The 13,895-nt window shown below is 62.5% G+C and overlaps 1 protein-coding gene across 4 annotated transcripts in view; it reads right to left on the minus strand.

Moving 5' to 3' along the window:
• LOC112438415 (uncharacterized) overlaps window positions 1-13,895 on the minus strand; it is a 222,152-nt gene that overhangs the window by 21,329 nt on the left and 186,928 nt on the right. The window lies entirely within an intron of this gene.

The raw sequence follows: 13,895 nt of genomic DNA on the forward strand, positions 1-13,895 counted from the left end.
TTGATTTTTTAGACATGATGAATGTTATGTGTTCTTATTAATCCATGTCCTCTTTAAAGGCACAAGTGGGCAAGAAGAACCAGACAGTCCAAGAAACCCAATCATGTTGAGACATGGAGAGCAGAAAAGGAAGCGAGCCCAGAAGAAGTGGGTGAGAGGGCGTTGGACCTGAATGTGGAGAGAGAGAGACTGACAGAAAGAGAGAGAGAGAGAAAGAAAGAGAGAAAGAGAGACAGAGAAAGAAGAAACTGTGCTGTAGAAAACAACAATGGAAAGTCCATGGAGGTCAAAGAGTCCGGCAAGGGACAGGGAGGTAGCAGCTTGGTTTAGCGTCTTCCCACTGTTTTGTCTGTCTTGAGAATAGCATTCAACGCAACCGTGTTCCCGCAGCAGACGTTAGGCCGCTGCCCACGCCTTGAGTGCCGGACGAGGTCAACATAGGCTTTCCGTCACAGAATATGTTTGGGCAGGAAGATCGGAACACTTGGGGCTGGGCCATCTACCGCTCCCCCACGGCACACACGAATCCTCAGGGGAATGCCCGCCTCTGTGTGTGTTGTACGTGCGGCCTTCTGGGCAGAGCCGTGGAGAGTTGGACGTAGGCCAGGTGTGAGGAGGAGAGGTGTGTTTGGGGTGGCCACTGGCTCCCCTCCTGTCTGACGTAGGCTGGCGTGGGCTCTTCCCCCAGCCCCTTGCCGGTGCTGCCACGTGAGAAGGGCCCGGGTGCCGGTCCCGCTATTCCGGAATTGTGGGTTCACCTGAAGTTTGAGGCCAAACCCCCAGCGTTCAGTGGGACGCCAGTCGCCTTTGACCTCTTGGTCAAGCTGGCCTTGCCGTGACCCGTGAGAATGCCCAAGTGCCAATGTGTCCCGGGGGGCAGGGCCGGGGCTGGGATCCTAGTGTGTGCCCGGTCTCCTTGTCTTCCCTGCGGGTTCCACCATCCTCCCATCCTAACGCATCGTTAGGGATGCGGTTAGGTCGGGTCCATCACCAGGGCGGTCCAAGAGACCGCTTTCTGGTTTGTCAGGAAGGCAGGCTAGTAAGAAGGATCCCGCCGAGTCCCATCTGCCAAGGACAGGGTCCCACAGGTGGGCCAGGGCTGGCCCAAAGCGGCCGAGATGCCGATCCACCATGTGCGGAGCGCTGTTGGCGTTTTTTCCTCAGCAAAGGGCGGAGGGAGTGGACGTGGGGGAAGGGCACGTGGGCATTTCTGGAGCAACACTGCCATCAAGAGGAACTGGCTTGGCAATCCCGCGCACCCTTCGCTGTGCTCGCCTGGGGAGGAGTGGCTTGGGACTGTCCTGGGGGACCAGGCAGGACTAGGGCAGGTGCTCGGACGGATCCGAGGTCTCTGGAGGTCCGAGAGAAGCAGGCTCCGCCGCGGGGTCGGGCCGTGGAAGCCCCAGAGAGAGGCGCCAGGACTAGCTGGGCAGCCAGGACGCCTGGCCGTTCCCGGACAGGAAGCCATGGCTCGGGAGCCTGGTGGCGGCCATGATCTGGGCGGGACCAGCGGAGGCCTCCGCCAGGGAGCCTGGGCTCGGGGCCTTGGGCAGTTTGCCTGGTGCCCCTTCCCGTGGGAGCAACCGGGGTGACGGCCTAGCTGGGTCCTCGGCCCGGGAGGCTCCGTCGGCCCCACTGCACGCCTGCGGTGTGAGGAGGGCCGACTGGCAGTGCTGAGTTCCGTGGCCATTGGCGCCGGTGCCCGCCGCTGCTGGCCGGCGCCGGGGCGTTCCTCCTTGCGTCCTAGGGAGGAAGGTGGGCCGCGGGGCATCCCGCGGGGCCCGTACCCAGACGGTTCTTGAGGAGGTGGACGCAAGGCCAGGCCAGGCCAGGCCCGGCCCGGCCCGGCCCGGCCACCCTCAGACGCCGCGCACCCCCCTTGTTGAGACTTGCCACCCTGTCTTGTTGTGTCCATGTCCCCGAGGTTGTCTTGGAGGCGGGCCATTCCCCGTGGTGGTGCTCATTTCTGCCTGGGGGCCTTCCGGGGACCCCGCTTGCCTTTGGGGGTGCGCAGGCCCTTGCCCCGCGATCAGAGGCGCACCGACCGATGAGTTCGGTGGCAAAGCTTGAGAAATGGAGACTCTCTGGGCATCAGCTAAGGGGGCCCGGGGCCTTCCCAGGCCTGCTGGAGTCCGGGAAGCCGGGGGCACCCAGAAGGAAGGACCCGTCGGACTCTGCCTGGGGACAGCCTGCTCCGCGCCAGAAGGGTCCGCTGCTCAGGCAGCATCCCCGTGCCTCTCCTCCAGTGGGTCCCTCAGGTAGAATCGGGGCAGGCCCCACTGGACGTGCAGGGAGGAGGCTCGGAGGATGCGTCCTTTGCAGGACCCGGTCTGGTCCAGCAGCAGACGGAGCCATCTCCCGGGGCTTTCTGGCTTCTCCGAGGGTGTTCAGGAGTCTCCCAAGTGCACAGGGGCTCGTGCCCAAAGGGTGGAGGTCGGCACCGCTTCGCTCAATTCAGGAGTGGAGAAGGAAGCTAGAGGACCCTCTGGAGGTGGCAGGTGGAATGTCCTGCTTATTTATTTATTTATTTATTTATTTGTTTATTTATTTTGTAATCAACTGAAAGAAGGCAGAAGGAGTCGATGGGCCTCTTAGGCCGGAAACCTTACAAGCATAGGACCAAGGCAGAAAAGGTCCAGAGGGTTCATGGTCCTCCGTTCCACCTGAATCTAGCTAGAGAGCGAGCCAGGTGGATAGGTGTGCCCCTCGTCACCCGTGCGCTGAGGCACTGTCACGCAAAGAGACATTCACCTTCCACGTCAACGCACCTTTGAGGGTGAGAGCGGTCCGCCGTGCCCAGTAGGAACGGGATGACATTCAACTGGGACTTGCCTCACCTTGGCTTGGGGAACCTCGACAGCAGTCCCGTGGGGGCGGTGTTACTCGTGGTGGTAGAAGTGGAGGGCGTGTCCGGGTACTTGAGTTCATGGGCATTTCTCCCGCCGCCTCTCAGCCTATCTGCACCATGTCTCACACGTTCAGTTGCAGGTCTTACCGTTTTGAAGGCGCACGTGGGCAAGAAGTCCTGGGCAGCACAAGAAAGTCAATCACGTTGAGACAGAGAGAGCAGGAGAGGAAGTGGGCCCCAGTAGAAGTGGGCGAGAGAGCGTTGGGTGGGAACGTGGCACGAGAGAGAGAAATTATGAGATTGAGAGAGAGAGAGGGAGGGAAGGAGGGAGAGAGAGAGAGAGATAGGGAAAGAGAAAGAGAAAGAGAAAGTGAGAGAGAAAAGAAACTATGTTGTGGAAAATGCCAGCGGAAAGTCCACAGGGGTGAAAGAGTCCGGCAATGGCCAGGGAGTTAGCAGCTTGGCGTAGCGTCTTCCCACTGTTTTGTCTGTCTTGAGAATAGCATTCAACGCGACCGTGTTCCCGCAGCAGACGTTAGGCCGCTGCCCACGCCTTGAGTGCCGGACGAGGTCAACATAGGCTTTCCGTCACAGAATATGTTTGGGCAGGAAGATCGGAACACTTGGGGCTGGGCCATCTACCGCTCCCCCACGGCACACACGAGTCCTCAGGGGAATGCCCGCCTCTGTGTGTGTTGTACGTGCGGCCTTCTGGGCAGAGCCGTGGAGAGTTGGACGTAGGCCAGGTGTGAGGAGGAGAGGTGTGTTTGGGGTGGCCACTGGCTCCCCTCCTGTCTGACGTAGGCTGGCGTGGGCTCTTCCCCCAGCCCCTTGCCGGTGCTGCCACGTGAGAAGGGCCCGGGTGCCGGTCCCGCTATTCCGGAATTGTGGGTTCACCTGAAGTTTGAGGCCAAACCCCCAGCGTTCAGTGGGACGCCAGTCGCCTTTGACCTCTTGGTCAAGCTGGCCTTGCCGTGACCCGTGAGAATGCCCAAGTGCCAATGTGTCCCGGGGGGCAGGGCCGGGGCTGGGATCCTAGTGTGTGCCCAGTCTCCTTCTCTTCCCTGCGGGTTCCACCATCCTCCCATCCCAACGCATCGTTAGGGATGCGGTTAGGTCGGGTCCATCCCCAGGGCGGTCCAAGGGGACCGCTTTCTGGTTTGTCAGGAAGGCAGGCTAGTAAGAAGGATCCCGCCGAGTCCCATCTGCCAAGGACAGGGTCCCGCAGGTGGGCCAGGGCTGGCCCAAAGCGGCCGAGATGCCGATCCGCCATGTGCGGAGCGCTGTTGGCGTTTTTTCCTCAGCAAAGGGCGGAGGGAGTGGACGTGGGGGAAGGGCACGTGGGCATTTCTGGAGCAACACTGCCATCAAGAGGAACTGGCTTGGCGATCCCGCGCACCCTTCGCTGTGCTCGCCTGGGGAGGAGTGGCTTGGGACTGTCCTGGGGGACCAGGCAGGACTAGGGCAGGTGCTCGGACGGATCCGAGGTCTCTGGAGGTCCGAGAGAAGCAGGCTCCGCCGCGGGGTCGGGCCGTGGAAGCCCCAGAGAGAGGCGCCAGGACTAGCTGGGCAGCCAGGACGCCTGGCCGTTCCCGGACAGGAAGCCATGGCTCGGGAGCCTGGTGGCGGCCATGATCTGGGCGGGACCAGCGGAGGCCTCCGCCAGGGAGCCTGGGCTCGGGGCCTTGGGCAGTTTGCCTGGTGCCCCTTCCCGTGGGAGCAACCGGGGTGACGGCCTAGCTGGGTCCTCGGCCCGGGAGGCTCCGTCGGCCCCACTGCACGCCTGCGGTGTGAGGAGGGCCGACTGGCAGTGCTGAGTTCCGTGGCCATTGGCGCCGGTGCCCGCCGCTGCTGGCCGGCGCCGGGGCGTTCCTCCTTGCGTCCTAGGGAGGAAGGTGGGCCGCGGGGCATCCCGCGGGGCCCGTACCCAGACGGTTCTTGAGGAGCTGGACGCAAGGCCAGGCCAGGCCAGGCCCGGCCCGGCCAGCCTCAGACGCCGCGCACCCGCCTTGTTGAGACTTGCCACCCTGTCTTGTTGTGTCCATGTCCCCGAGGTTGTCTTGGAGGCGGGCCATTCCCCGTGGTGGTGCTCATTTCTGCCTGGGGGCCTTCCGGGGACCCCGCTTGCCTTTGGGGGTGCGCAGGCCCTTGCCCTGCGATCAGAGGCGCACCGACCGATGAGTTCGGTGGCAAAGCTTGAGAAATGGAGACTCTCTGGGCATCAGCTAAGGGGGCCCGGGGCCTTCCCAGGCCTGCTGGAGTCCGAGAAGCCGGAGGCACCCAGAAGGAAGGACCCGTCGGACTCTGCCTGGGGACAGCCTGCTCCGCGCCAGAAGGGTCCGCTGCTCAGGCAGCATCCCCGTGCCTCTCCTCCAGTGGGTCCCTCAGGTAGAATCGGGGCAGGCCCCACTGGACGTGCAGGGAAGAGGCTCGGAGGATGCGTCCTTTGCAGGACCCGGTCTGGTCCAGCAGCAGACGGAGTCATCTCCCGGGGCTTTCTGGCTTCTCGGAGGGTGTTCAGGAGTCTCCCAAGTGCACAGGGGCTCGTGCCCAAAGGGTGGAGGTCGGCACCGCTTCGCCCAATTCAGGAGTGGAGAAGGAAGCTAGAGGACCCTCTGGAGGTGGCAGGTGGAATGTCCTGCTTTTTTATTTATTTGTTTATTTTGTAATCAACTGAAAGAAGGCAGAAGGAGTCGATGGGCCTCTTAGGCCGGAAACCTTACAAGCATAGGACCAAGGCAGAAAAGGTCCAGAGGGTTCATGGTCCTCCGTTCCACCTGAATCTAGCTAGAGAGCGAGCCAGGTGGATAGGTGTGCCCCTCGTCGCCCGTGCGCTGAGGCACTGTCACGCAAAGAGACATTCACCTTCCACGTCAACGCACCTTTAAGGGTGAGAGCGGTCCGCCGTGCCCAAGAGGAACGGGATGACATTCAACTGGGACTTGCCTCACCTTGGCTTGGGGGACCTCGAGAGCAGTCCCGTGGGGGCGGTGTTACTCGTGGTGGTAGAAGTGGAGGGCGTGTCCGGGTACTTGAGTTCATGGGCATTTCTCCCGCCGCCTCTCAGCCTATCTGCACCATGTCTCACACGTTCAGTTGCAGGTCTTACCGTTTTGAAGGCGCACGTGGGCAAGAAGTCCTGGGCAGCACAAGAAAGTCAATCACGTTGAGACAGAGAGAGCAGGAGAGGAAGTGGGCCCCAGTAGAAGTGGGCGAGAGAGCGTTGGGTGGGAACGTGGCACGAGAGAGAGAAATTATGAGATTGAGAGAGAGAGAGAGAGGGAGGGAGGGAGAGAGAGAGAGATAGGGAAAGAGAAAGAGAGAGAGAAAGAGAAAGTGAGAGAGAAAAGAAACTATGTTGTGGAACAAGCCAGCGGAAAGTCCACGGGGGTGAAAGAGTCCGGCAATGGCCAGGGAGTTAGCAGCTTGGCGTAGCGTCTTCCCACTGTTTTGTCTGTCTTGAGAATAGCATTCAACGCGACCGTGTTCCCGCAGCAGACGTTAGGCCGCTGCCCACGCCTTGAGTGCCAGACGAGGTCAACATAGGCTTTCCGTCACAGAATATGTTTGGGCAGGAAGATCGGAACACTTGGGGCTGGGCCATCTACCGCTCCCCCACGGCACACACGAGTCCTCAGGGGAATGCCCGCCTCTGTGTGTGTTGTACGTGCGGCCTTCTGGGCAGAGCCGTGGAGAGTTGGACGTAGGCCAGGTGTGAGGAGGAGAGGTGTGTTTGGGGTGGCCACTGGCTCCCCTCCTGTCTGACGTAGGCTGGCGTGGGCTCTTCCCCCAGCCCCTTGCCGGTGCTGCCACGTGAGAAGGGCCCGGGTGCCGGTCCCGCTATTCCGGAATTGTGGGTTCACCTGAAGTTTGAGGCCAAACCCCCAGCGTTCAGTGGGACGCCAGTCGCCTTTGACCTCTTGGTCAAGCTGGCCTTGCCGTGACCCGTGAGAATGCCCAAGTGCCAATGTGTCCCGGGGGGCAGGGCCGGGGCTGGGATCCTAGTGTGTGCCCAGTCTCCTTCTCTTCCCTGCGGGTTCCACCATCCTCCCATCCCAACGCATCGTTAGGGATGCGGTTAGGTCGGGTCCATCCCCAGGGCGGTCCAAGAGACCGCTTTCTGGTTTGTCAGGAAGGCAGGCTAGTAAGAAGGATCCCGCCGAGTCCCATCTGCCAAGGACAGGGTCCCACAGGTGGGCCAGGGCTGGCCCAAAGCGGCCGAGATGCCGATCCGCCATGTGCGGAGCGCTGTTGGCGTTTTTTCCTCAGCAAAGGGCGGAGGGAGTGGACGTGGGGGAAGGGCACGTGGGCATTTCTGGAGCAACACTGCCATCAAGAGGAACTGGCTTGGCAATCCCGCGCACCCTTCGCTGTGCTCGCCTGGGGAGGAGTGGCTTGGGACTGTCCTGGGGGACCAGGCAGGACTAGGGCAGGTGCTCGGACGGATCCGAGGTCTCTGGAGGTCCGAGAGAAGCAGGCTCCGCCGCGGGGTCGGGCCGTGGAAGCCCCAGAGAGAGGCGCCAGGACTAGCTGGGCAGCCAGGACGCCTGGCCGTTCCCGGACAGGAAGCCATGGCTCGGGGCCTTGGGCAGTTTGCCTGGTGCCCCTTCCCGTGGGAGCAACCGGGGTGACGGCCTAGCTGGGTCCTCGGCCCGGGAGGCTCCGTCGGCCCCACTGCACGCCTGCGGTGTGAGGAGGGCCGACTGGCAGTGCTGAGTTCCGTGGCCATTGGCGCCGGTGCCCGCCGCTGCTGGCCGGCGCCGGGGCGTTCCTCCTTGCGTCCTAGGGAGGAAGGTGGGCCGCGGGGCATCCCGCGGGGCCCGTACCCAGACGGTTCTTGAGGAGGTGGACGCAAGGCCAGGCCAGGCCAGGCCCGGCCCGGCCAGCCTCAGACGCCGCGCACCCGCCTTGTTGAGACTTGCCACCCTGTCTTGTTGTGTCCATGTCCCCGAGGTTGTCTTGGAGGCGGGCCATTCCCCGTGGTGGTGCTCATTTCTGCCTGGGGGCCTTCCGGGGACCCCGCTTGCCTTTGGGGGTGCGCAGGCCCTTGCCCTGCGATCAGAGGCGCACCGACCGATGAGTTCGGTGGCAAAGCTTGAGAAATGGAGACTCTCTGGGCATCAGCTAAGGGGGCCCGGGGCCTTCCCAGGCCTGCTGGAGTCCGAGAAGCCGGAGGCACCCAGAAGGAAGGACCCGTCGGACTCTGCCTGGGGACAGCCTGCTCCGCGCCAGAAGGGTCCGCTGCTCAGGCAGCATCCCCGTGCCTCTCCTCCAGTGGGTCCCTCAGGTAGAATCAGGGCAGGCCCCACTGGACGTGCAGGGAAGAGGCTCGGAGGATGCGTCCTTTGCAGGACCCGGTCTGGTCAAGCAGCAGACGGAGCCATCTCCCGGGGCTTTCTGGCTTCTCCGAGGGTGTTCAGGAGTCTCCCAAGTGCACAGGGGCTCGTGCCCAAAGGGTGGAGGTCGGCACCGCTTCGCTCAATTCAGGAGTGGAGAAGGAAGCTAGAGGACCCTCTGGAGGTGGCAGGTGGAATGTCCTGCTTTTTTATTTATTTGTTTATTTTGTAATCAACTGAAAGAAGGCAGAAGGAGTCGATGGGCCTCTTAGGCCGGAAACCTGACAAGCATAGGACCAAGGCAGAAAAGGTCCAGAGGGTTCATGGTCCTCCGTTCCACCTGAATCTAGCTAGAGAGCGAGCCAGGTGGATAGGTGTGCCCCTCGTCGCCCGTGCGCTGAGGCACTGTCACGCAAAGAGACATTCACCTTCCACGTCAACGCACCTTTAAGGGTGAGAGCGGTCCGCCGTGCCCAAGAGGAACGGGATGACATTCAACTGGGACTTGCCTCACCTTGGCTTGGGGGACCTCGAGAGCAGTCCCGTGGGGGCGGTGTTACTCGTGGTGGTAGAAGTGGAGGGCGTGTCCGGGTACTTGAGTTCATGGGCATTTCTCCCGCCGCCTCTCAGCCTATCTGCACCATGTCTCACACGTTCAGTTGCAGGTCTTACCGTTTTGAAGGCGCACGTGGGCAAGAAGTCCTGGGCAGCACAAGAAAGTCAATCACGTTGAGACAGAGAGAGCAGGAGAGGAAGTGGGCCCCAGTAGAAGTGGGCGAGAGAGCGTTGGGTGGGAACGTGGCACGAGAGAGAGAAATTATGAGATTGAGAGAGAGAGAGAGAGGGAGGGAGAGAGAGAGAGAGAGATAGGGAAAGAGAAAGAGAGAGAGAAAGAGAAAGTGAGAGAGAAAAGAAACTATGTTGTGGAACAAGCCAGCGGAAAGTCCACGGGGGTGAAAGAGTCCGGCAATGGCCAGGGAGTTAGCAGCTTGGCGTAGCGTCTTCCCACTGTTTTGTCTGTCTTGAGAATAGCATTCAACGCGACCGTGTTCCCGCAGAAGACGTTAGGCCGCTGCCCACGCCTTGAGTGCCGGACGAGGTCAACATAGGCTTTCCGTCACAGAATATGTTTGGGCAGGAAGATCGGAACACTTGGGGCTGGGCCATCTACCGCTCCCCCACGGCACACACGAGTCCTCAGGGGAATGCCCGCCTCTGTGTGTGTTGTACGTGCGGCCTTCTGGGCAGAGCCGTGGAGAGTTGGACGTAGGCCAGGTGTGAGGAGGAGAGGTGTGTTTGGGGTGGCCACTGGCTCCCCTCCTGTCTGACGTAGGCTGGCGTGGGCTCTTCCCCCAGCCCCTTGCCGGTGCTGCCACGTGAGAAGGGCCCGGGTGCCGGTCCCGCTATTCCGGAATTGTGGGTTCACCTGAAGTTTGAGGCCAAACCCCCAGCGTTCAGTGGGACGCCAGTCGCCTTTGACCTCTTGGTCAAGCTGGCCTTGCCGTGACCCGTGAGAATGCCCAAGTGCCAATGTGTCCCGGGGGGCAGGGCCGGGGCTGGGATCCTAGTGTGTGCCCAGTCTCCTTCTCTTCCCTGCGGGTTCCACCATCCTCCCATCCCAACGCATCGTTAGGGATGCGGTTAGGTCGGGTCCATCCCCAGGGCGGTCCAAGGGGACCGCTTTCTGGTTTGTCAGGAAGGCAGGCTAGTAAGAAGGATCCCGCCGAGTCCCATCTGCCAAGGACAGGGTCCCGCAGGTGGGCCAGGGCTGGCCCAAAGCGGCCGAGATGCCGATCCGCCATGTGCGGAGCGCTGTTGGCGTTTTTTCCTCAGCAAAGGGCGGAGGGAGTGGACGTGGGGGAAGGGCACGTGGGCATTTCTGGAGCAACACTGCCATCAAGAGGAACTGGCTTGGCAATCCCGCGCACCCTTCGCTGTGCTCGCCTGGGGAGGAGTGGCTTGGGACTGTCCTGGGGGACCAGGCAGGACTAGGGCAGGTGCTCGGACGGATCCGAGGTCTCTGGAGGTCCGAGAGAAGCAGGCTCCGCCGCGGGGTCGGGCCGTGGAAGCCCCAGAGAGAGGCGCCAGGACTAGCTGGGCAGCCAGGACGCCTGGCCGTTCCCGGACAGGAAGCCATGGCTCGGGAGCCTGGTGGCGGCCATGATCTGGGCGGGACCAGCGGAGGCCTCCGCCAGGGAGCCTGGGCTCGGGGCCTTGGGCAGTTTGCCTGGTGCCCCTTCCCGTGGGAGCAACCGGGGTGACGGCCTAGCTGGGTCCTCGGCCCGGGAGGCTCCGTCGGCCCCACTGCACGCCTGCGGTGTGAGGAGGGCCGACTGGCAGTGCTGAGTTCCGTGGCCATTGGCGCCGGTGCCCGCCGCTGCTGGCCGGCGCCGGGGCGTTCCTCCTTGCGTCCTAGGGAGGAAGGTGGGCCGCGGGGCATCCCGCGGGGCCCGTACCCAGACGGTTCTTGAGGAGCTGGACGCAAGGCCAGGCCAGGCCAGGCCCGGCCCGGCCAGCCTCAGACGCCGCGCACCCGCCTTGTTGAGACTTGCCACCCTGTCTTGTTGTGTCCATGTCCCCGAGGTTGTCTTGGAGGCGGGCCATTCCCCGTGGTGGTGCTCATTTCTGCCTGGGGGCATTCCGGGGACCCCGCTTGCCTTTGGGGGTGCGCAGGCCCTTGCCCTGCGATCAGAGGCGCACCGACCGATGAGTTCGGTGGCAAAGCTTGAGAAATGGAGACTCTCTGGGCATCAGCTAAGGGGGCCCGGGGCCTTCCCAGGCCTGCTGGAGTCCGAGAAGCCGGAGGCACCCAGAAGGAAGGACCCGTCGGACTCTGCCTGGGGACAGCCTGCTCCGCGCCAGAAGGGTCCGCTGCTCAGGCAGCATCCCCGTGCCTCTCCTCCAGTGGGTCCCTCAGGTAGAATCGGGGCAGGCCCCACTGGACGTGCAGGGAAGAGGCTCGGAGGATGCGTCCTTTGCAGGACCCGGTCTGGTCCAGCAGCAGACGGAGTCATCTCCCGGGGCTTTCTGGCTTCTCGGAGGGTGTTCAGGAGTCTCCCAAGTGCACAGGGGCTCGTGCCCAAAGGGTGGAGGTCGGCACCGCTTCGCCCAATTCAGGAGTGGAGAAGGAAGCTAGAGGACCCTCTGGAGGTGGCAGGTGGAATGTCCTGCTTTTTTATTTATTTGTTTATTTTGTAATCAACTGAAAGAAGGCAGAAGGAGTCGATGGGCCTCTTAGGCCGGAAACCTTACAAGCATAGGACCAAGGCAGAAAAGGTCCAGAGGGTTCATGGTCCTCCGTTCCACCTGAATCTAGCTAGAGAGCGAGCCAGGTGGATAGGTGTGCCCCTCGTCGCCCGTGCGCTGAGGCACTGTCACGCAAAGAGACATTCACCTTCCACGTCAACGCACCTTTAAGGGTGAGAGCGGTCCGCCGTGCCCAAGAGGAACGGGATGACATTCAACTGGGACTTGCCTCACCTTGGCTTGGGGGACCTCGAGAGCAGTCCCGTGGGGGCGGTGTTACTCGTGGTGGTAGAAGTGGAGGGCGTGTCCGGGTACTTGAGTTCATGGGCATTTCTCCCGCCGCCTCTCAGCCTATCTGCACCATGTCTCACACGTTCAGTTGCAGGTCTTACCGTTTTGAAGGCGCACGTGGGCAAGAAGTCCTGGGCAGCACAAGAAAGTCAATCACGTTGAGACAGAGAGAGCAGGAGAGGAAGTGGGCCCCAGTAGAAGTGGGCGAGAGAGCGTTGGGTGGGAACGTGGCACGAGAGAGAGAAATTATGAGATTGAGAGAGAGAGAGAGAGGGAGGGAGAGAGAGAGAGAGAGATAGGGAAAGAGAAAGAGAGAGAGAAAGAGAAAGTGAGAGAGAAAAGAAACTATGTTGTGGAACATGCCAGCAGAAAGTCCACGGGGGTGAAAGAGTCCGGCAATGGCCAGGGAGTTAGCAGCTTGGCGTAGCGTCTTCCCACTGTTTTGTCTGTCTTGAGAATAGCATTCAACGCGACCGTGTTCCCGCAGCAGACGTTAGGCCGCTGCCCACGCCTTGAGTGCCGGACGAGGTCAACATAGGCTTTCCGTCACAGAATATGTTTGGGCAGGAAGATCGGAACACTTGGGGCTGGGCCATCTACCGCTCCCCCACGGCACACACGAGTCCTCAGGGGAATGCCCGCCTCTGTGTGTGTTGTACGTGCGGCCTTCTGGGCAGAGCCGTGGAGAGTTGGACGTAGGCCAGGTGTGAGGAGGAGAGGTGTGTTTGGGGTGGCCACTGGCTCCCCTCCTGTCTGACGTAGGCTGGCGTGGGCTCTTCCCCCAGCCCCTTGCCGGTGCTGCCACGTGAGAAGGGCCCGGGTGCCGGTCCCGCTATTCCGGAATTGTGGGTTCACCTGAAGTTTGAGGCCAAACCCCCAGCGTTCAGTGGGACGCCAGTCGCCTTTGACCTCTTGGTCAAGCTGGCCTTGCCGTGACCCGTGAGAATGCCCAAGTGCCAATGTGTCCCGGGGGGCAGGGCCGGGGCTGGGATCCTAGTGTGTGCCCAGTCTCCTTCTCTTCCCTGCGGGTTCCACCATCCTCCCATCCCAACGCATCGTTAGGGATGCGGTTAGGTCGGGTCCATCCCCAGGGCGGTCCAAGGGGACCGCTTTCTGGTTTGTCAGGAAGGCAGGCTAGTAAGAAGGATCCCGCCGAGTCCCATCTGCCAAGGACAGGGTCCCGCAGGTGGGCCAGGGCTGGCCCAAAGCGGCCGAGATGCCGATCCGCCATGTGCGGAGCGCTGTTGGCGTTTTTTCCTCAGCAAAGGGCGGAGGGAGTGGACGTGGGGGAAGGGCACGTGGGCATTTCTGGAGCAACACTGCCATCAAGAGGAACTGGCTTGGCAATCCCGCGCACCCTTCGCTGTGCTCGCCTGGGGAGGAGTGGCTTGGGACTGTCCTGGGGGACCAGGCAGGACTAGGGCAGGTGCTCGGACGGATCCGAGGTCTCTGGAGGTCCGAGAGAAGCAGGCTCCGCCGCGGGGTCGGGCCGTGGAAGCCCCAGAGAGAGGCGCCAGGACTAGCTGGGCAGCCAGGACGCCTGGCCGTTCCCGGACAGGAAGCCATGGCTCGGGAGCCTGGTGGCGGCCATGATCTGGGCGGGACCAGCGGAGGCCTCCGCCAGGGAGCCTGGGCTCGGGGCCTTGGGCAGTTTGCCTGGTGCCCCTTCCCGTGGGAGCAACCGGGGTGACGGCCTAGCTGGGTCCTCGGCCCGGGAGGCTCCGTCGGCCCCACTGCACGCCTGCGGTGTGAGGAGGGCCGACTGGCAGTGCTGAGTTCCGTGGCCATTGGCGCCGGTGCCCGCCGCTGCTGGCCGGCGCCGGGGCGTTCCTCCTTGCGTCCTAGGGAGGAAGGTGGGCCGCGGGGCATCCCGCGGGGCCCGTACCCAGACGGTTCTTGAGGAGGTGGACGCAAGGCCAGGCCAGGCCAGGCCCGGCCCGGCCAGCCTCAGACGCCGCGCACCCGCCTTGTTGAGACTTGCCACCCTGTCTTGTTGTGTCCATGTCCCCGAGGTTGTCTTGGAGGCGGGCCATTCCCCGTGGTGGTGCTCATTTCTGCCTGGGGGCCTTCCGGGGACCCCGCTTGCCTTTGGGGGTGCGCAGGCCCTTGCCCTGCGATCAGAGGCGCACCGACCGATGAGTTCGGTGGCAAAGCTTGAGAAATGGAGACTCTCT

The sequence above is a fragment of the Pan paniscus genome, chromosome X, assembly GCF_029289425.2.
Source record: "Pan paniscus chromosome X, NHGRI_mPanPan1-v2.0_pri, whole genome shotgun sequence".
Lineage (NCBI taxonomy): Eukaryota > Metazoa > Chordata > Mammalia > Primates > Hominidae > Pan > Pan paniscus.